We start from the raw sequence: 23,075 nt of genomic DNA on the forward strand, positions 1-23,075 counted from the left end.
GTCTGTATGTGAGAATGTTTGTGAATGAAAAAGTTTGATAATGTTGCTAGGTGTGGGATCCCTTTTCAGAAAAAGTGATTTGGCTTTCTGTCTTGGTTTCTGAGAGTCAGAGCAACACCTATGGCTAATGAATGAGTGGGGGACTGAACAGCCCCAATGATTCACCTGAGGGGAGGGGAAGTCAAGGCTTTCTAAACCTCCTGTTGTTATATGCCGTGGAGTCGGTTCCGACTCATAGCGACCCTGTACAGGATTTCCGAAGCTGTTAATCTTTACAGGAGCAGAAAGCCTCATCTTTCTCCCACAGAACAGCTGGTAGTTTCGAACTGCTGACCTTGTGTTTCGCAGCCCAATTCATAACCACTACGCTACCAGAGCTTCTAGGCATGATGTAATCTCTTGTGTACAAGTGATGAGTCCTTTGAAGGTTCCAGAAGCTTCCCTGTTTGACCATGCTCAGGGAAGGACATGGTCTGGTCACACTGTGATCCATTTTAGACCTCTTTCTCTGTCCCTTCATTTGTAGCCTCCTTGACTATATTAAAAATGTTATTGCAGCAAAGGTATCTCTTTGGAGTTCTGTGAGTCCTTCAGTGTATTGTTGAACTCAGAAGCATAGAAGCAAGTGGCCAGCATGAAGTGGAAGTAGTTATGTGTACTCCTTGGCTTGTAGCTGCTATCCTGTGGGCATAGAAGAAAACCCCAGGCTTGGAAGCAGCTAGTCTGAAGTGAAGAAACCCTGGTGAAGTGGTTAAGCACTAACCGAGAGCTCTGCTGTTCGAATTCCCTTGCCTCTTTTTGGGAGATAAGACATGACAGTCAGCCTTCATAACGATTGAACCCTTGGATCCCTATGAGACAGTTCTCTTCTGTCCTGTAGAGTCAGTATGAGATGTAATTGACCACATGGCAATGGATGTGGTTTTTTGGTGTTTAGTTTGCAGTAGGAGAGAGTTGTGTGAACTTCCAAGTTTGCAACTGGTAGGTGCTGACCCAGCTCAAGGTGTCTGGGATAGAAAAAAGCTTTTGTGGATACTAGGGTCTGAACTGAATAGGGGAGGATAGCTGAGATTTCCATAGATTACACCTGGAATGTGGAGTGGGATTTGTTCCCCACCACACAATCAGAGGTGGGTGATCTTAGTATCTCCCTGGACTGGTTTGTACATTTGGTGCTGTGAGTCAGATTACTAGTACCATGACTGCATAATTGAGGGTATTTGATAGTGTAGAGAACATTGACCTCTGTCAGGGCAGAGGGAAATTGGATAAAAACTTATGTTGGCATTTGAGTGAATCATAACATGGGGGAAAAAAGAGTAAAATGAATGAAATGGGAACATTAATTTCTCTGGTAGGTGGATTATGGTGGTGGTGGTTATGTGCCGTGTAGTCGGTCTGACTCATAATAACACCTTATGGGGTTTCTGAGACTATAAATCTTTATGGAAGCAGAAAGCCTCATCTTTCTCCTGCAGAACAGCTCGTAGTTTCGAACTGCTGACCTTGAGATTAGCAGCCAGGCTTGTAACCCCTACACTACCAGAGCTCCTTAATTGGATTATTAGTTCTTTTAATTTAGTCTTTCTAATTTTCTGTTTGTGTGTAAATACACACACATTACTGTATATAATTTTCCATACTATAGGCAGTTATCATATATTACTTTTAGAAATTTTTATTATGTGCAAGAATCATGCATAAAAAGATCCAAGGGTCAGGGGCTTTAAGAGAAGGAGCTATGCCTATCTTAGCACTTTTTGAAGCATGTTGTGTAAGAGAACACACACACAGATAGCAACTGATTTTCCTAAGGAGAATTTAGTCCAGTGGAAAGACAAAAAGAATGTGTACAGCAGTAATCAGAGAGTTTGTGAGCTTGATAAAGTGATCATTTTCCTTTAAGGCTGATGACATAAATACATATAATAGTAGCAGATAAAATGAATTTAAGATTTACAGAGCACAATGATAATCTGTTGTTGTTTGGTGCCATTGAGTCACTTCTGATCCTACGCATGACAGAACAAAACACTGCATGGTTCTGCACGATGTTTGAACCCAGTATCGTTGGGGCTCTTCTTCTTAATTTTTTTTCCTGATCCTACACTTTGAGTAGCATGATGTGCTTCTCTAGGGACTTGTCCCTTCTCATCGTATATCAGAAGTTTGAGAGATGAAGTGTCGCCATCCTGGCTTCCAAGGAGCATTCTGGCTGCCAACACAGAAGATGTAGAGTTAAAGTTAGCACATAAAATCAATGCAGTTATGGATTAATTATGGCAAAAGTAAGCATTCTCCTCACAGGCAGTTATTTCATATCACATGTGCCTAAATATAGGACTCCCGGTGTGGCACTGGACTGCAAACCACAAGTTCAGCAGCTCAAACCTACAAGCAGCTCCTTGGAAAGCCTAAACAGGGTTGCTTTGAGTTGTAACTGAGTCGACAGCACTTAACAGCAACAAATGCCTGAATAGGGCCCTGGTGTGTTGTAGGATAAGCATTGGACTGATAACTGCAAAGACTGCATTTCAAACCCACCAGTTGCTCTTAGAAACCCAATACAGGGTCTTTATGGACCATCGCAATGACATACAACAGCATGTGTAAATATGTAAGCAACTCTTTTTTAATTTCTCATAGCTGTGAAAGGAAATGGGTTTTTATTGAAGTTTATAGTGAAATGTTTGCTAGTGTACATGCAAATGAGGGAGTTTTAAAGTCTTCATGGTGGTAGTTATGTGAGAGTCAGTTCCAACTCATCGCAACCCTGCATAGAGTTTCTGAGGTTGTAAAATCTTTACGGGAGCAGAAAGTCTCATCTTTCTTCCAAGGAATGGCTGGTAGTTTAGAACTGCTGACCCTGAGATTAGCAGCCCAACTCGTAACCACTATTATACTACTGAATATCGTAAGTTTTCCAAGAATGAACCATTGTATACTAATTTGGAATTTGGCCTTTTACTTTATGAGAGAGAGAGATTATAATTATTTCCAGTATTTTAATCTCTCTGCTATTTTGCGTAAAAAGCACGTGGATTTGTTGGATAGCAGCATTTTTGCAGTAGGTACATGCATTTCTTGATGATAAAGACAGGACAAATACATCAGCTTTCATTCAAACTAGTTGTATGGTTTCTTTTCTCATTTTCTTTGCCTCCTCAAAATCATATAAAGTTAAATTTTTCATATGGTTTAACCTTGATAGAAATGCTAATGTGGTTATTTGTACTCTTGGTGGTTTGCACAAGAATAGGATGCACACTTATACATGAGGTTTAGGTTGTCATAGTTTTCTACATTCTACTTGGGTTCAGAGTCCGCATTTCTAGAGGAGTCCAATGGTTGTACCTCGAAATCCTAACTTTTGAGGAAATCTACTTGAATTACTTATCTTTTTATCAATTGAAAAAGACATTATTATTATAATATTTTAAAAGAACTCTTAATTTGTTCCTGGTTCTTCTGATAAAACTATGCACATGTAAACCTTGCAACAATTTTTATAAATCTAAATAAATGTATTTTAAAATGGGGATGAATTACTCTCTTGAGTCCTGATTTTCTCAATTGACTTTACTTCAGAAACACTAGTACAACTTTAAAAATACAGATTCACAGACATATAAAGTCAGACTTCAACCTGGCTTGGTTTCATGGTTGTTTTTTTAAAAGCTCCATTGTAAACGATGGTCAGCTAAGCCAGAAAATGACTGCTCTAAAATTATGGATTTTTATAGTGGTCATGACTCATTAAATTGGACACAGTATGAGACAGGAACGTTACCTATTTTATACACTGTTCTTCCATACTTCCTAGTACTATACCCGGCACATAGTGGGTGCTCAGTAAATACTTGTGGAATGAATCCTGTATTCCTAACAACTTTGTTTTTGTTTTTTTACAATAAGCCTTCTGTTTGAATCCATGCCATCATTGTACCAGTTCCTTTTCCTGGGACAAATTGTTCAAGGAAACTGCTCTGGTACTGCAATCCTTCTTTTCTTCATATAGTTTAGGTGGGACAAAGCTCCACAATGCCTGCAGAGAAATGTAGGATTCCTGCATCTTTGTAATAATTTGCAGATGACAGTGTGATATCAGCAGATCACAGTTAGAGTTGACTTAGAATCAGGATTTGACACTTGCTCCTTATGTGTTTGCTTTTAGTATACATTGAATCTCTGTATCTGTGCCTCTAAAATGGGTATGTTAAGATTGTACTATATATTAATATTTCATATAATGATATATTGTTATTGTTGTTATTAAGTGCCGTTGAGTTGGTTCCTACACAGCAACCCTGTGTAGGTTTTCTGAGGAGCAGCTGATGAGCTTGAACCGCTGACTTTGCAGTTTTAATAAAGTTTTCAGTACAGTGCATTAACCCACAGCTCCACTCCGATGATGCAGTATATTTTATAAAAATTGACTTAATTCAATTTCCCCGAATGTGAGGATTAGTAAAATCCCTGCTTTTCAATCATCTCTGACACCAGCTGCCCACACGATACATTCTCTCCCTGACCCTGAGTAAACACCCAGAACTAAGCCATCTCTCATAGGTTAAAAGAACAGTATCCTTCTGGCTGCCAAGTAGGCAGGTGCCAGGTGACCACCAGTTGGATGCTTTCCAGCTCCCCTTTCAGGATGCCGTCAGCTTTTGTGTCCAGAGCCTTTTTATTGGCTTCCCTATGTAGTCAGGGTTGGGGCTTCATTGCATATGCATGATTGAGCCATGTTTCTTTCCCTCCTGGTGCTTAGTTAATACCAGTCCACCACTCATTAGCACAGATCCTCCAATATAGTCCTTAGGCCTATATGACCAAAGGCACCTCAGTTACTCAAGGAAATTACCTTTAGGGTCAAGGACAAATGCTATAGTGCTTTCTGTATGCTTATTCATTGCCTCAAAATGTTTTTATTATATTTAATAGGATATATTATATATGAGGGGTCTTCAAGAAGTTAGTAGAAAAATAAAATGAAAAAATAATGGAATTTTTCTATGAACTTTTTTAAGCTCACTCACATTAATTCTTACCTTAAACACATTGTTGTTGTTATGTGCCTTGGAGTTGGTTCTGACTCATAACTACCCAGTATAGGGTTTCTGGGGAGCAACCTGTGGGTTTCAGCTGCCAACCGTGTGGTTAGCAGTCCAGTGTTCATCCTATAGTGCCATAGCAGGAGTCTTAGTTATTATTTATCGAGGAGAGAATGGTGGATTTGAACTGCCGACCTTGTGGTTAGCAGTCCAGTGCTCATTCTGTAGCATCACTTCAGGACTCCGTAGTAACCCTTATAATACTTATTCCTTACTTAGCGACTTTCTTGTTATCCAACAACATCTCACATTTACAACAGAAGTAAAAGATACCCTGTTCGATTATTTTGCATATTAATGACATACATACAGCAGTAACAAATTCAGAGGTCTGAAGGGAGAATAATTTCGTTAGCGATGGTTAAGATTATATGTCAGTTTGATTCTCTGTGGTGTGTCAGTTATTTGATGTACTTTGACAGTGATTTAATGATGTAGTCATTTTCCATTTTGTAATTGTTAGGTTGGGCCAGAGTCGCGTAGTGTTTTCCTAAGTATGGAAGTACAAAGTAGAGGACTATATTAACTGTCCAAGGGAGGAAAGGGACCTAACATCAGAGAGTAGTGTTGGCCCCAAGGGTCACTGTATCAGGCTTTTTTGGGGGGTTTTGAGAAGGAAGGCAAAGTGCGTTGCCAAATGGAGGAATGGGAAGCACATTGATGAACATAAGTGATGGCGCCCCCTGGGCTAGTGTAACAGGATACTGGGAGGTGATTAAAAGGTATTGCCCATTGCTTGGCCTATGGTCCCTGGGCAGAGTGTAAGGAGTTGCTCATCAGCTGGACCAGCTGTTCTACAGTTTGAAAAAACAAGCTCAGTAAAGCAGGCTTCAGCCTGAGTCCTTTCAGTGATCTAATGTGACCAGTCTCCTTTTTCTTGTATGTTGACTTTCGTATAATGACCTAGTTTTTGGACCCTAACCATGCCAATAAGTGAGGAGCCAGGTATACTTGGATGTTGTTACTATTTCCTTTATCTTCAGGGCTACTGTTTTGTTAAGATTTCCTCTTATACAAGGTGTTCCTTCCTCAAAACAAGTATCTGTCTGACCTCCCTTCTGATAGTTTCTGATAGCTTTGATGGACTCTCAAACTCCTCATATAAGCCAGAAATGATTTTCTTTTGCTGAAATCCACCCCAAAACTTGAAAGTTACACTCTTCATCCCTGGACTACTGCTTCTGAAAGTTGCATCCAGGCTTTCCCAGAGATGGCTACTGGAATAGAAGCAATCTGTTCTACCCTAAGGGCTCTTTGGTAGAACAGGTACCAGAAGATTGCATTCATCTTATCAGCTCATTGTGGAACACATACAAGAGAGAACTCTAGAGCAGATTCTGTCCTGGAGCCTGTCCTTGGACTTCTCATACATTCCTTATAAACCCAAATGAAGATTCCACTTGCCCAGGCTGATCCCTGAGAGACCTCCATGAGGGACCATCCTATGTTTTAAGATGTGTGATTATCCATTTCCTCTGTCCATTTTTTTTCTATATTGTGGCTCCCCTCCTCCTTGGTGTGCCCTTTGTCTAAATGACTTAAAGGGCCACATGCTCAGCTCCGCTTCAGATTTCCCTGTGTGACCCCTTTGCATCAGCATGCCTCTTTCTCTTCTCTAGGCTTGCCTTTCCAGTTCTACTGTCTGCTAAACTCCAACTTGATCATTCAGAGTCAGCTCAAATGATCATCCCCTCTGTGAAGCCTGCTTGTTTCCTCAAGACATATAGAGAAAATATTTCAAGAATTTCCCTCTCCCTTTTCTCTTTTCCACCCCCAGCATTTCATTTTACATTGGGTCCTGGATCTCAAGACCACAATTTTAGTTCAGGGATAGGAATGGAACAAGTCTCCTTGTGAACAGGATGTTAAGCAAGACCTGGGCCTTGAGCCTGTTTCATGGTCTAATTCCAGTTAAATTGTCTGATTGCTTTTCATCACATGGATGTAAGAAGTTTCTGTTGTTCTTCATTGAGTAAAAGGGAAGATTTACTCCTTATGTTTTAACCTTATCATCACCCAATGCATGTAGTATCAAATAAGAGAGCATAAGGTTATCTGCTGGTGGTTCCAGAAAGGGTAATGTGACTCTAGAATGTAGGGGGAAAGAAAACAACTTTGTTGAGGATGAGCTATCTTAATAATATGGAAACCCCTAAGCAACCTCACTGCGACCCATTAATTATGTATGATAAGTGTATGTTGTGTGTGTAGAGGTGAGAGGGGAAGATGGAAAAGTGAAAGTAAATCAAGAAGGCTAAGTCACAATCCGAAAACTTTTTTTCTGATAAAGATGGCGTGTGTACAATGGACACTGCCGACCTTTACCTCTTTCCCGAGTCTTAACCCAAAAACAATGATGAGTGTCTTCTGCACACATTATGTGGGCATTTTAACGTATGATATTTCATAGGTCACTTCACTAACTCTCAGTTTCTCTTTTGGTAAAATGAATGAGTGGTACCTTTCAAAATCTTACCCATGAGCAGACCCTTTTTTTTTCTCCTTCAAATAATTTTATGTGGCTCCCCAATTAAGTAAGTTACCTGCCTATTCCTGTTCTCCTTCCCCTTCTCCATGTTTCCCTCTCCCACCCACACACCTGCTCTAAAAACCCACAGAATTGGAGCTGATCTGATTGAAGTGGGAAGTTGGTCCTTGTCTCTATTCACAAGGTGTTCCCAGGGCTCAGGCCATAGCCTAGATTCCTCCGGACTCAGACCAGTAGCATCTGCATCTCCTTACTGAACAGCATTCTCTGGGAGTGGAGTTCAGCAATCTGATTGGTCAGGCTTTCCAGGTTTGGGATGATTAGGCCTGTTAATATTTGAGAATAATGTGACCTTTCAGTTCTAAGCAATTTTTAAAAGATCGTGGGCCTAGGGGGAGGAGGGGCGCACACTGGGGAAGAGGAACATTCCATTATACCGTTTACCCATTGATGTTGAGTTCATTTGACACACAGCCACCCTATAGGACAAAGTAGAAGTGCCCCCATAGAGTTTCTCTGGATATAATTTTGTGGAAGCCTACTTCACATCTTTCTCTAGAAAAGTACCTGGTGAGTTTGAACTGCTGGCGTAGTTGTTAGCAGCTGAATATATAACTACTATGTCACCAGGTCACTATTTAAAATGGTTAAGTTGAAGCAAATTCCATGATACACTTTAATCTAGGTGGGAGAGTTCCTTTCAGGTTCCTGACTTAACAAGCATTATTAGCTCTCAAGATTGGAATGCCATGTGAGAAGAAAATTGTGACAAATTGGTACAAATTCCAAATATAGAAGGAAACAAAGATACAACATACATTTGGCAGTTGACCTTTGGAATTGTTGACAATCCTAAAATTCTGTTATGCTTCAGATCAAATTCCACCAAGTAGAGTCATAGTTTCCCATTGTAATACTGAAAGCCAGTGAGGAAGGCATGCTTATGCTTTCCTTCAGACATTGCATAGTACCCTCTGACCCAGTAGTAGTCCTTGTACCAGCTTTTATATTCTGATTGCTTTGCAGCTGTTCTCCCCTGGCTTTCTCCCACACAACCCTCCCACACACCCCCCCCCCCACACACACACACTCCACATACACCTACATTTCGCTATCACTGCTCAAAAAACAAAATCTGACCGGGACCTCTTTTTGCCCAGAATTAGCATGAGCATTTATTCACTCTTTAGATAATAGTTCAGGGTGGCATTTTTCCTCTTGAGGTCTGAGATTGTGAACATTTGTGGGCCTTGGAGTCTGCCCTTTGACTGGACGGTGTGGGCTGTGGGAGGGGATGGCTGCAGCCACCTGTGCAGGCAGACAGTGGTGGTCTTTGTTTGTAGTTATGTGACTAACTTTAATAAGGTCTGGAATGTTGGGAGTCAAGACAGATTTTCTTTTGGTTTTGGCTCCCTGTGAAAGATAACACGGGTGCTTTTCTCTTAAAAAACGATATTTCCTGGGCTTCTGTGCTGCAGGAGTAGCTGGTCTTTTCACCCTCTTGCTCTCCTTTCTGCCTCAGGAGTGCATTCCTTATCTCCCTGCACAGACAGGGTGTTTTGGAAGACTGGAGAGGGTTTGGATCTTTGGTTACAAAGGGGCCAGGGTTCTTCTTTTCCTCTGGAATGTGTATTTTTCTCGCTGTATTTGAAACTATAGTTTGTAGATGAAGTTTCAGTATTGCTTCACTTCTCAAGTCTGTAGCTGATGATAAATGTTGTGGGTTTTCACCTGTCTACAGCTGTGTATGAATTCTGAGCATGGCAAATATATCAAGAAAATATGAAAAAAATGAAAAGTGAGCTCAGGTCAGTGGAATTTACATGGCTGCCAAGTACAGTCTGAAAAGTGAAAAGAGACCAAAAAGGCTCCAATAACTTTTACTGTTTTAAAAGGACAATGTGGACCCCAGGATCAGAATGCTAAAGACATTCTTCTTGGCTGGAAACTGGGCCATTAACACCCTCACTTCTATTTCAAATCTAGTTTAGCCTGAGTCAGCCCCTGCTGTTATGACTGAAGTCTAATTAGGCTCAGCTTTGTAGCAAGTGGCTCCATGTAGAATGCAGAGAGAAGCCAGATCCAGGTGTCATTTTCATGGGAGTGTGCTGCTCATCAAAATATGCTTTGGGGTCCAGAGCTGTAGAAAGAAACTATGAAAAACTATTTTCCTGTAAGACCCAAGAACTGCCCATTATGGAGTGTTGATTTCATTGGTACAAAGACAAATTCTGTGTCTCAACAAAGGGACACTCTGGTAGCCCCCCCCCCAATGTTTGCTAATGTATAGAATATTTAGTTGTTTTTATCAAGTTCCGTCACTCATCCTGCCTTTTTGCATTGTGCCCCGCCCCCTTTCTTCTGCATTTTTGTTGCAATCAGGAATGTTTTAAAGATGTTAACTGCATGCGTCTTTCAACAGGCAGGATGAAATATTTTTGTCATATCAATTTAAGAAATCTTAACCCATGAAGTCATGTGAATCTCTACATTTTTCATTTCCTTACAAAAAGCATGTGAAACAAATCTTGTTGCTCTCTTTTGAAATGAATGTTCACTAGAAGTTTGAGGGCAGAATTTTGATTAGTTTATACCATACATGGTACTTTGTGAACCCATATTATTTTCTCTGCCTTTTTGCTCTCTTGGGAAATGATCATAGAGATGTTTAGATGATATCAGAACCCATGTTGGTAAAATACATGTCATCCCAAATAACCCTTTAGACAGCAGTTATGCACGATGATACGGTTTGTTTCTGGTGTATTTGTAACCTTCAATTTTATTGAATTGAAACTTTGAGATGGTATTCTGTCATTTGGCTGAGTTGAATTCTGACTCTATAACTGGGTTAGAGGTCATCATCACAACAGTACCATAATTGAAAGTGTAATAATGTTTTGACTTAACAGGCTTTGGACCTTGTAGATTAGTGTTCAGTTCCAGCTCTTCCACTTGTGAGCTATTTGTCCTTGGACAAGTTAATTAATCTCTCAAAGACTCAGTTTCCTCATCTCTGTATAACATATAGGGATCATTGATTACACCAGCCTCAAAGGGTTGTCATGAGCTGTTAATACTATGCCAGGCACTTAACTGTGTGTTTTGAGACAGTTAATAGAGTATGTTCCACTGTGGAGAACTGTGTGTTGCAATGTCATTTCTGCAGAACCCCCATTCTGTTCCACAGGGTGCTGAAGGGGAACATGAAGGTGGCACTATGCAACCCAAATCATATTCAGTAACATTGCATGCTTATTTCCTGAGCTATGATTGGTATACAGTTTCCCCCCCCCCGCCAAAGACTCACCAACTATTGCAAACCCACAAAAACAAAACAAAAAAAACCCCGATGAATGCATTTGTTCTTCTGTTTTCCTCAGTTTCCTTTCTTTACTGTTTTCCCTTTTTGTGAAGCTGCTGACTGGAATATTACAGGCTAGCTTGAACCCAGTCTTTGAACCCAGTCACCACATTGACTGTGGCTCTAAAAGCTAAGGACTGTGAACCACAAGATTGGTGGTTCAAGACCCCTCGCTGCTCCACGGGAAAAAGATGCAGCTTTCTTCTCCTGAAAAGATTTACAGCTGTGGAAGCCCTTATACGGCGTTGCTATGAATCAGAATCGACTTGACAGCACTTAACAACAAAAACAACCACATCAACAACAGATAGCAGGAGTATTGAAAAATAAAAGGTTAGCTGGAGATGACTTAGGTGAACAACAGCTTCTCTATATTTCTCTTTCTGGTACTTACCTTACTTGCTGTAGGGCAGTTAGCCAGTATCCTATTTAGTTCTGCGTTTAGGTGTTCTAAATGGCAGAGCCAGGGCCCTGTTTTGGTGTGGCAGTGCAGGTTAATGCACTAGAATGCAGAGTTGGTTTGAACCTCAAGATGAGTGGATCAAGTTCTCCAGCTGCTCTTGGAAATCCTATACAGGGTTGCTGTCAGTCAGAACTGACTCAACTACACTGAACAACATTATAAGAGAGGCATCCTTGTGTGGCGTTGTGAGTTTAATGCACTGGACTGCAAAGTTGGTTTGAACCACAATGTTGGTGGTTCAAGCTCACCAGCTGCTCCTCGAAAACCCTATACAGGGTCTCTATGGGTTGAACCTGACTAAAGCACACTTAACAGCAACAACAATATAAGGTAAAACCCTCTTTCTTCTTCCTGTATTAGCTATTACTTTGTCACAATTTAATCCTGAAAACATAGTGATTTAAAACAAAAGCATATTTATTAACCTGGTGTCTGCGTCATAAATCTGGAATTGATTTGGGTTCTGGCTTGAGGGCTTTTGAATGTCAGGTGACAGATGACAGTGGGAACTGCAGTTAACTGAAGGTTTGGCTGGTACTGGAGGATCAATTTTCAGGGTACCTTACTCACATGGCCAGTTAGATGTTAGTGACAGTTGTTAAGAAACCTTAGTGCCTTTGCATATGGGTGCCTCCACAGGTCTGCAATGACAGCTCCGTCACCCAGACTGAGCTATCTGAGACCAGTGCAGAGGCTGAAATGCCTTTTATGACTTTGCTTCTCTTAACTAATGTGTAATATCTTAAAACCTTCATACAGATAGGAACTTAACTGTGTCAAGTATTTTATTAAACTCATTACTTAATGAGAGAATTATTAAGCTTGACATTACGTTCAAAAGAAAACTAAACTTTCCACACAATTATAGTCAGATGAATGTTTGAAGAAGCAGCACTCACAGAACTGCTCACTATTCACAGGGTAATAAATCCTGCCCTCCATTGAACTTATTTATTTCCATGAACAAGATTTTTTTTGTGGCACCATAGTTCTCTACAAATTAACATCTATCTCTGTAGAGATATAAAATAGTCAAAGACAGATAAAGGCAGATACAACTCAGTGGATAAAACTAATTAGGATATCTACTAATTGCAGAATCTTTTTGAGTTTTCCCTTACACCATAGAAGTAATACACCATCATTTCCACAGATAATGATCACACACACCATCCTTCTCTGATACATTGTGGAAGGAGGTCTGCATAGACATGTGAAAAACTGGGATCCTGGGGAGGTGGGCATCATAGAGGCTAGCTACCATTTCTGTTAATAGCCTGTCTGAAATAGTCTCAGCAGTTATGAGAGGATTTTGACAGCTTTCCAGCTGTGATGTCAAAGTTGGTTTTGTCACTGCATCAATTTCCATAGAGTGGTATTTCAGGATCCCTACATGAAGAAACAGAGGATTGAATTTCTGTTGGTGTGTAGGCTAAGTATAAGGAACCCTGTGGTATAGTGAGTTAAGTGTTGGCCTGATAACCACAAAATTGGCAGCTCAAACCCACCAGCTGCTACACGGAAAACAGATGAAGGTGGCTGCTTCCATATAAAGCAGTTTTACTCTCTGATAGAGTCACTATGGGTCAGAATGGACTTAAGGGCAGTGGAATTTTGAGTTTATGATCACTGCATTCTATGATAAATTTTGGAGTGCTGCTGTGGCACTGTGGGATAAACTACTGACCGCAAGGTAGGTTTGAACCACAAGGTTGGTGGTTCAAACTCACCAGCCATTCCTTGGAAATCCCATACAAGAATGCTATGAGTCGGAACCAGCTGGACAACACTTAACAACAACAGATTAAATTTTCAATTTGCCCAACCAATCATAGCAGACAATGTTACTTCCTGTTTAAGTTTTTGATTCTTAACAACCACAACAGTTAGTCCTTGAAGGTCTTTAAGGGTTAAGAAAAGAAACGCTAAGAAATGGCAAACTGTATGATGTTAGTTCTGTGTGTGTGATTTAACTTTAACTTAAGCAGAAAACTAATGGGTGCAAAGGTTCAAGTGGTTGACTCTAAAATGTCGTCTTTTTTCCCCACCTTCTGCTGCTGAATTTGCATTTCGGACAATGCACCTTCACTTTTTACCCAAACTTGTGACTACTACTATCTATCTGGATCAGAAGAATGGGGCTTTCCATGTAGGTATTATGCTCAGAAAAGGGCAGGAAAGACCAGATGATAGTGGTGGGAATGATTTGCTCTCTGGAGTAAAGATAACTTGCACAGATACCGTCCCACTCACTAGGCTAACACTTCCTAGATTGTGGAGTAGAGAGGAGAAAGCATTTTTACGTGTTGTGGTCCATCAACCCACTTATTAGCAGGGCCATGTGAATACATTTCCTCTTCTCCTATTTGGACTTTCCTGATGTTTCTATGTATGCCTTTTTTTCTTTGTTGCATTGAAGCACCACTGCCAGTGTTGTTAAGTGCCGTTGAGTCTGTTCTGACTCTTGACTACCCTTTATAGGGTTTCTGAGACTGTAAATTATGGGAGCAGAAAGTGTTCTTTCTCCTGAGGAGTGGCTGGTGGGTTTGAACTACTGACCCTGTGATTAGCAGTCAAGTGTTTATCTTACAGTGCTACAGGACTCCACTGCCAGTATGAATGGAGTCAAAAAGTGAATTCCTAAATACAGTGTTGAAAAGAGTAGCAGTACTCTATAGTAGGAGTCCTGGCATGGCATTGTAGGATAATCACTGGACTACTAACTGCAAGGTTGGCAGTTCAAACCCACCAGCTGTGCCTCAGAAATCCTATACTGGGTCGCTATGAGTGGGAACAGACTAGATGACCCCTGTATTAAGCCATCTCCTTTTATGATGGCTCTGTAGTTGCTGAAGTTATGTTTTTGAGTTTGACATGCTTAAGTATTAGAGACTATTAAAGTTTTCCTTTTTTTTATTTTAAATTAGAATAACCGTCAGAGGCCCACTTCTTTCTCCTTCACTCGCTGGGTTATTTTGCCCTTTTTAGAAACAGCGTGCTTTAATTGAAGATGTTGTGACTATTTGGAAGATCCTCTTACAAACTGACGGTATTTGAAAATGTAGCCCAGCTCTTTCTAAGGAAGAAAAGAAAGGAAATTGATTCTTACTTTACCTTTCTATATGCTGAAAAAGAATATTGATGGCATTTCTATGATCAACGATTGCTTTCTTCCCTATGAGAGCAACAGGAGTCTTGGTGGAACAGTGAGTTAAGTGTTGGGCTACTAACCTTAAGGTCCACTGTTCAAGCTCAACAGCCACTCTGTGGGAGAAAGATCAGGCTGTCTGTTCCTGTGAAGATTTATAGCCTCAGAAACCATAAGAATTGAGGTGGTCTCCATGACAGTGGGTCCGATGAGAGCAATGTAAGTTTCTGCCAAGAATTAAAATTTCTTTTTCGTCAATATAGTTTTGGTGTGACATTGTTGGATAAGCACCGGACTGCTTACTACAAGGTTGCCAGTTCAAAACTACCAGCTACTCCTCAGAAACCCTATAAGGGGTCACTATGAGTTGGTACTTAACAACAGTCGCAGCAACAACATACTTATTGCTACTCTTAATTAATATGTTAATATGGCATACTTGCAATGACACCCGCCCCCCAAAAGTTACCCCCCCCCAAGACACAAACTATTACATGGAACAGCAAGATCCTTGACATCAAGAGAGATGGAGAAAAAGGCCATATTTTAGACTCACTCAGTCCCTGAAAACTATTTACCTAAGTGTCTTGCCAAGCACATTAAAAAAAATAATATTTAGTCTTTTGGGAAGATTTATCTTTTGGTGGAATGCTGCTCTAAAGAACTCCATAACATGTCTGTGTTTCCTGAAAGTCTGTTAAGAATCATGTGTTATTTAAGAGAAAATGGTTATTGGTATTTTAATTCTTTATCGGGTTGATTTCTCGCATCGTTTGAAGTTATCTTCCAGAAAACAAGTCTCAGTATCATTCCCATAGCACTTTTATAAAAATATCTTTAATAACATGGTGTAATAATTTTTGTATTACTAAGCACTACCTGTCAAATTCAGATTTGTTTTAAGTGCTCTGTGGCACTGTAGGATCAGCACTGGACTGCGAACCTCAAGGTTGGCAGTTCAAACCCACCAACTGCTCCCTGGGAAATCCTTTAGAGCGTCGCTGTGAGTCGGACAGCAGATAACAACTTTGTTGAAAAAAGAAATGAAAATAATTGTTGCTAATTATTGGGAAAATTGGTGGAGCCTGGCATTTTCACATCTTTTGCCCTGTTAGACAGCACTTGTGACATTATATGTACTTGTTCCCATTATGTTCCACCCAACATGGCTGCCTCAATTGGTCACCATATTCTTGAGAGAGTTCTTAAGTAAACCTAAGTAGAAATGCAGCTCCATCACCTTCCAAATATTAATTGAGAGAAACAGATGATACTTTGAGTATTACTGTAAAGAAATACTCGAAGTATTTCTTTAAATACAGTAAAGAAAGCATTCTTTACTGGGTAGTACTCTGATATTTGGAAACTAGAGTTGACTCTGTTTGCCATCTTGGTTTGGAAAGCTCCTCTAGTAGAGGAAGCCTCTCTGGTATTGAGCCTAGACATATACGTGTTCTGATACAGCACATTTGAATTGGCAGCAAATCCTATTCCTTGCTGGCTCCCAATGCCCCTGGACTCAAGCAAAGATCTCTAATTCTGCCCCTTTTCCCCAACAGCTGAGCAAAAAATGTAGACAATCTTGCAAAGTTATGTTTGCTTGAAAAATAGGTTGTTGCTTAGCCTAGGAGTCAGAAAAGAATCATTCCTTCTCTTACTGTATAGAAAACTCTATGCAATAGAGAGTGTGAGAAAGCAGTGCTTCAGTGTTTAAAAGCAGTAAGACAGAACCATGAGTTCTGCTTGCAACGTTAATAAAGCTTGGGGTACTTTCTTTTTTATAAAGTTTTTCACTTTTATGAGTTAGCCTATGGTGACTACCTATTATAGAATCAGCCTTAAATTCCTTTAGGAAAAAGTAGCTGAGCTTTGTGTCCACAAGGAACCACTCACAGCACAGTGACCCTGCCTCCGGTCAGTGGCCAAAATTGCAGAGGACAGAGGCAATGAGATGCAGTAGGGAGAAGAACTAACTTTAAGAATGAGTCACAGCCTCATTCTAAATATTAGTGGATGTGATCTTTTGTTTAGATATCATTTTGTCACGTGTTTTAGTTCACATTTCAGGTCATTATTCCTTGCTTTAGACTTTGGGTTTCACTGGTGACCACAGCAGCCTAAGTACTTGGTATGATGATCTTGGAACCTCCTTTAAATTTCCTTTTTCCCACTCTAAAATTCTCCTCCCACTTTTTGTTTTTTTTTTACTGAAAATTAACACCTGCCAGTGAAATCAACTTATCTTGCTCTCACTGGAGACTGGTGTCTTAAAAATCAATCCTGGCAACTACTGTAAAATGAAATTTGGAAGACGCTTGGATTCTCATGAAGTTGTGCAAGCTGAAGTTATTAAGAAGGATTAGAGTCCACAGCTGGTGAGCAGATGGACTGCTTATAATTTCCACAATCTTAGGTAGCTATAAACTCAAATTTGCTCAAAGCCTATTTGATTTTTCTATAGTCCATTTCACTCTAGCCTACTGGAATAGAAGCCTAGAAAAAATGGCAGAGATGACTCTAAAAGACACTTAGCCTGCTGGTCATACAGTTTTTTATTCAGAAATCTCATACAGTTTCTTACTCGGTAATCACGTATTGAATAATATACTTACTGGAAGCTTGATAGTGGGGAAGAGAGAATAAGACTTTCACTTAAAATGTAAAAATCTATTTTAAATTTAAATGATGAAGACTTGTTCATAGTTATTGTAACAGGGCAGTTCAGTTCCTTACTGCTTAAAGAAACGATTCAATTATCAGTTTCTTCAGCTCTTTTTCTGTATGTCTGTTTCTGTTACTACGTTCTTCATCTTTCAATCTTACCAGACCAACCTTCTTCAGTTGCTGTGCTAGAATGAGACTTGTCTCTCCTTATATACCATTAGACAACTCCCTCATCCCATCTCCCACCCTCCCCTCCCAGTCCTCTTTTCTGTCTGTTGTGGCTTATAGTGGTATGGATCCTCACACATTCAGAAAGTAACTCGTTTCTTCCTCAGAAACGCAGGCCTGGACCACATTCTCTGGTAGATTTGTGGTTCCTCCGCAAGGAAAGTGTTTTAGAGACTTCTGTTCAACAGCTGTTAAGAAGGTCAAATTAGGAACTTCTTTCTACTAACATACTAACATATACATTATTATATTTAAGAACAGAAGTAGTATCCACTACACAGTTTAGCACTTTATCCTCATTGAAAGTTTTCAGAATGATAGCTGCTCTTTTGCAAGCTAATGCTGAATGTCTGCAAATAATAATTAAAAAAAAAAAAAAAACTGAAAAAACCAGCAACCCAGCTGGAGACATAAATATGTTGAGTAGTAGATACACTGTGTACTAGCTGTTTGGAAGAAAACAACACATAGATATTTCAGGTGGTGCAACACAGCACACAGCTGTAGTTAATGGACCAGCTTAGTCTGTGTCCTTTTGGATCCAGTGTGGGCTTCTTCTCTAAAGCCGCAGTCAGCTGCACAAATATCATAACATGTGTTTTGGGAACCATTACTGCATAATACTCAATGTTCTCAACTCAAAACATTCTGCATATTTTATTTCTATACATGGAAGGAAAGGGGGAGAATATTGTTTAGCTGATTCATTGTCACTGGTCTATAGAGTTAGCATGGAAAATAGTCTTGTTTTTTTAAACCAGTTTTTTAAAAAGAATTTCAGTAGCTTCCCTTTAGACTATTAAGTTGACTTTCTGCAATTGAATATGCTCTCTTATGGAAGCAGTAGTAAAAACACATTTTGACTTCCAGTGTAATTATTTCATACTGAACCAAGCAGTCTATTGTTCCCTCTCAAGTGAATAGATTATAAGTAAGATTGATCTTCTCCTATCTCCCTTGTGCTTATGCTAGTAGGTGGAGAGAAGTTTTAGATGGCTACCAAGAAGAAATGCAGCCAAACTGGGAATCACCAGACCTAAGATTGATATGGGAGTCCTGGTATGGCACTGTAGAATAATCATTGAACTGCTAATCAAAAGATCATTGGTTCAAGTCCACCAGCTTCTTCTCCAAAACCCTTAATGGGGTTGCTACCAGTTGGAACCAACTTGATGGCACTTAACAACAAGATTGATATGAGCCTCTCTGAGATTGGTCTGTGTAACCTTAAACACATTCTTCAAACGTCTGATTAGTAGGAGTCCTGGTGTAGTGTTACAGGATCAACACTGGCCTGCTAACTACATGGTTGGTGGCTCAATCCACCAGCCATTCCTTGGAAGCCCTAGACAGGGCCGCTACCAGTCAGAACCGAATTGACAGCACTTAACAACAGCAACATATCAAGCATTTGGGTAAAATACTATCAAAATACACGAGATGGACTTCAGAAAGTTCATGGGAAAATTCTGTTATCTTTTCCTTCCATTTCCCATGAAATGTCATATTTGCAATTGTATGGTACAGAGAATTAGTATAATATTATTATTACTATGGTTTATGACTGCAGTAGGTATTTAAAATATTTTGAGAATTTTTTATTTAAATGGATGCATTACTAAAAAGAAAGTTCACATTTCTTTTTATAAAATCAAGGTTTTAAACTGAGCCATGTCTTCATTGCTTACAATGAATTTGCAAGTGAAAAAAAAAACATTATTAACTGTCATAAGATGGAAGTTTTTATGCATCTCACTCAGGTTCTTCTCTCCTTTTTTTTTTTTTAAGCCTATAGTATGCTTTATTTTGAGTTATGTGATAGTTTACATGGGAGAACATTAGCTTCACATTGATCCGTCGTATATTGTTTCCTTGCCGTGGTTACAATCCCCTCCATGCATCATCAACCAACCACAGGTTATACCCCACAAGCCTGCCTCCTGGTCATCAGCACACAGGCTCTCTCCCTCTCCAGATCCAAAGTCCCCAGCCACTCCATCTCTCTGTGTCATCATCTCTGCCTCCATTTCTGGCATCACCGCTTGCCTGGGTACGGTTCCATTCTCCGCTCTTCTCCCTTGATGGTCCCAGAGACCTCCGCCCCTAGACTGCAAAATTAATCCCTCCCCCTCTTTGCTACAAAATGTCTACCTTTACATTTCCAGCCCTTACAATCAGTCCTGATAACAATTATTCACCATTGTATCACAAGAGACCTATTTGCATCTCCTTTCCTTGGCTCCGGCTAGACAGATTGGATACTACTCAGTGGAGATTATTCTACCTTGCTCCCCGCCCTCTGGATCTAGGTTCCCTCTTGAAAGCTTGTAAGCCAGTCACTTCTTGCTTCTGTAAACCGCCCCGCCCCCCATTCTGGGTAGCCAGTGTCCGAGTTGCCCATCCTTGTCCTCTCTGTGTGTGGATGGGGTGGGGAGTGATCCCACTGTGAAGATTTGTTCACTCTTTTGAACTATTGCTTCCATAGGTGTGTGTCAAATTCATCAAATTGTGTCAGATTATTTTTTTCCTCTTCTTTCTGCTTCTGGTTGAGCTCTGATCATCTAGCCATTGAAGCCAGGTCAGGTGGGTATTAGCTGCAAGTGTAGATGTACTTATGCATGTGCCCTCTCTTCTTATCAGCTGGATGCTTCACTCTCCACTCTAGTCCTCTGTGGCTATGTCACTGACTCTGGGCCCAAGAGTCCCCAGGTCTTGCTACACTGCTGGCCAGCCAGGTCTCCAGCCGGGTTCATAGGAGTCTATTGAATGTTGTAGGGCTTAGCACACTCGCAGCTCCACTGCTGCCCTTCCCTCACTTCCTCCTATTGGCAAGGAACGTGGTTACCACTCAGAGCTTGTATTCCCATTGGATCCCAGTCTTCGAAGGAGATTTGCCCTGAGGGGACCCGACCACTTGTTCTTCTCTCTTATCTTTTAAAGAGTATAAGCTAGTTATGTGATTTATTCTCAAGTATTTGACATTTAATTAAAAAGCTTTATTTATTTCTCTTGCTACATACTGTACAATTACACAGGTGATTCATGATTTCAGATTTTCGAACAATATATACAGTTGTTCAATACCTCTGAGACAAGTTCTGAAAACATAGGTCTTCTCTCATCTTTTTGTTTAACTTACTTTTGGAGAGTTTATGGGGGAAGGTTTCACGGGGAGGGGGTGGATTGGGTGCGTCAAGCTGCTTATTGTCAGCAGGATCAGAGACATGTAAATTTATCTTTTGCTGGAGGATAAGTAGATGCTTGTTCTATAGAAGCCTGAGCAAATGAGGGTCTAACACAAAGCATTGCACTGCAAGGTGGTAAACCATACAGACAAATCTTGCCTCATGTCCCAAAGTAAAGCCCAAGCCAAGACTTTGTGGGCCTGAGCTAGGGAGCAGTGCAAGGAATGGAATCCCTCAATGGAAAATGCTGAGCTTTCATCCTCTAGGATTTCATTCGGAGGACTGTAATTATGGAAAGAAAGGCATTCAGACAAGTCACATACTCTAAGGCAGAAAAGAGAAAGGGTAGTCAGGGCAGTTGGAGGCATGCATTAAGATTGCAGAAAGGGAGATTTGGAAGTACTTTTCACTGGTCAAACTTTCCTTTCTGGCTGAGTAATTAATTGCTAAATAGGCATAATAGAGTCGTCTCAAATGGTTCTTTAGAGATGCACTGTTCCACTGTTCGTGTACACAGAAAAACTATTGTGAAACAGGAAAACTGGAAACGCTGCTAATTTGACAAAACAAAATCCAAGGCAGCTTAGCCATTAAAAACAACTTTGTGCATCCTCATTTAACTTTATGAAATAAGATTAGTTTGTAGTGTATTAAAAAGGCACCTCCCGTAGGTTAAATGTTCCACTCTTTTCTGGAGTGTATACTGAGAATTTTCAGGATCTTCCTTAGTAATGTGCTTGAGTGCATTTTCATTATCAGAATGAGCATGATGACTTTGCTGACTTTTTTTGCCACTTAACATGCTGATAGCTTTAACTACAGAATTACTTCTATTCCATTTCAAATGTTGGATTCTTACTGAATTTTTTTAGTATGCACATACTGGTTTCCTGTGCAAAAATGTTGACTTTTGGCAGTTTTATCCTAATGTGTTATTTAGTGTTGGTGTTATTAACTTCCCTTAAGTCATCTATAACTCATGGTGAATGCTTGCATGCAGAAAAGAACTGCTTCATAGAGTTTCCATGTGACCTTGTCTGGAAGCAGATCACCAGCTCTGGCTTCTGAGGTGCCCTTGGGTGAGTTTGAACTGCCAACCTTTTGGCTAGTAGGCAGACTCGAGCCACTCAAGGACTTCTTATGTTGATGTACGATCGTGATTTGTCAAGGTTTCTCCCATCACCACCACCATCACTGCTACTTCTTTCTACCAGTCTATGGTGTACTTGTTTCTAAATTTTACACTGAGACAATAAAAGCACAGCATGTGCCCTTGTGAGTAGTATTTCTGTGGCCATTTGTTTAGGGATCCATTCAATACATGTTCCTGTGCTGGGCACTGAGACATCAATGAGGCATAGCAGACAGGATCCCTGCACGTGTGAAACATACTGGTTTTGAATGAGAAAGTAACACATAGGATGAAGCATACTGAAACGTGGAGTGGAGGATAGATGTTAGGGGAGCCCCTACAGATGGTACCATTGCAGGCCTGACCCATCAGGGACCACTTCCAGGAAGAGTCGCTCTCCAAGCAGAGGCCTTGAAAGATGACAAGACTGGAGAGGAGGGATAGACAGCACTACCCTTGTGCTCTTACGGAATTTAGAATTGCATAACTTGAGTGTCACAAATTAACATTTTGCACTTTTGTGTATTGTAATACTTGCTGTTTTTGTTGTGAAGTGCCATCGAGGTCGAGTCGGATCCGACGCATAGCAACCCTTATAGGGTTTCCGAGGCTGTAAATCTTTATGGGAGCAGAAAGCCTCATCTTTCTCCCATGGAGCAGCTGGTAGTTTTGAACTGCTGACTTTGCAGTTCGCAGCCCAATTCGTAACCACTACGCTACCAGAGCTCCTTACAGCGCCACGTTGGCATTATATAAACTTTAGACAATTATTTTGGCGCCCTGGTGGTGGGTTATGTGTTGGACTGTTAACCACAGTCAGTGGTCCCAATCTACCAGCTGCTCCACAGGAGAAAGATAAGACTTTACAGGCTTGGAAACCCTATACAAGGTTGCTATAAGTTGTAACCATCTTGACTGCACACAACAACAGTTATTTTAAAGCCAGTTACCTAAATGAAAATTGACAATGTGTTGTACTTGCTTTGAGCCGTGTTTTGAGTTTTCTTGTCTCTGTCACTCCCTGCCTCCCCCCACCTTTTTTTTTTTTTTCTCTGCTGGGGGCTAGTACTTTTCTTACTTTTTACATTGTTCTTTTGTGCCTTTTTATTTCTCACTTTGTTCGGTCCATGGTGATTTTGCTCATGGGTATCCGCCAGGCCTGATAAGCTCACTGTAGTCGAGGGTTGATGCACCTCAATTGTCAGAAGCTGGAGACTAGATGAGCATGATTTGTCTTCTGTGGACTTTCATAGCTATTTTGGGGTGCCAATATAGCATTTAAGTGTTGTTAT

At 40.4% G+C, this 23,075-nt stretch overlaps 1 protein-coding gene across 1 annotated transcript in view; it reads left to right on the plus strand.

Annotated features, from left to right (window-relative positions):
* FNDC3B (fibronectin type III domain containing 3B) overlaps positions 1-23,075 on the plus strand; it is a 339,753-nt gene that overhangs the window by 174,379 nt on the left and 142,299 nt on the right. The gene's annotated exons all lie outside the window — the stretch shown is intronic.

Source organism: Chrysochloris asiatica, unplaced genomic scaffold (assembly GCF_000296735.1).
Source record: "Chrysochloris asiatica unplaced genomic scaffold, ChrAsi1.0 scaffold00043, whole genome shotgun sequence".
NCBI lineage: Eukaryota > Metazoa > Chordata > Mammalia > Afrosoricida > Chrysochloridae > Chrysochloris > Chrysochloris asiatica.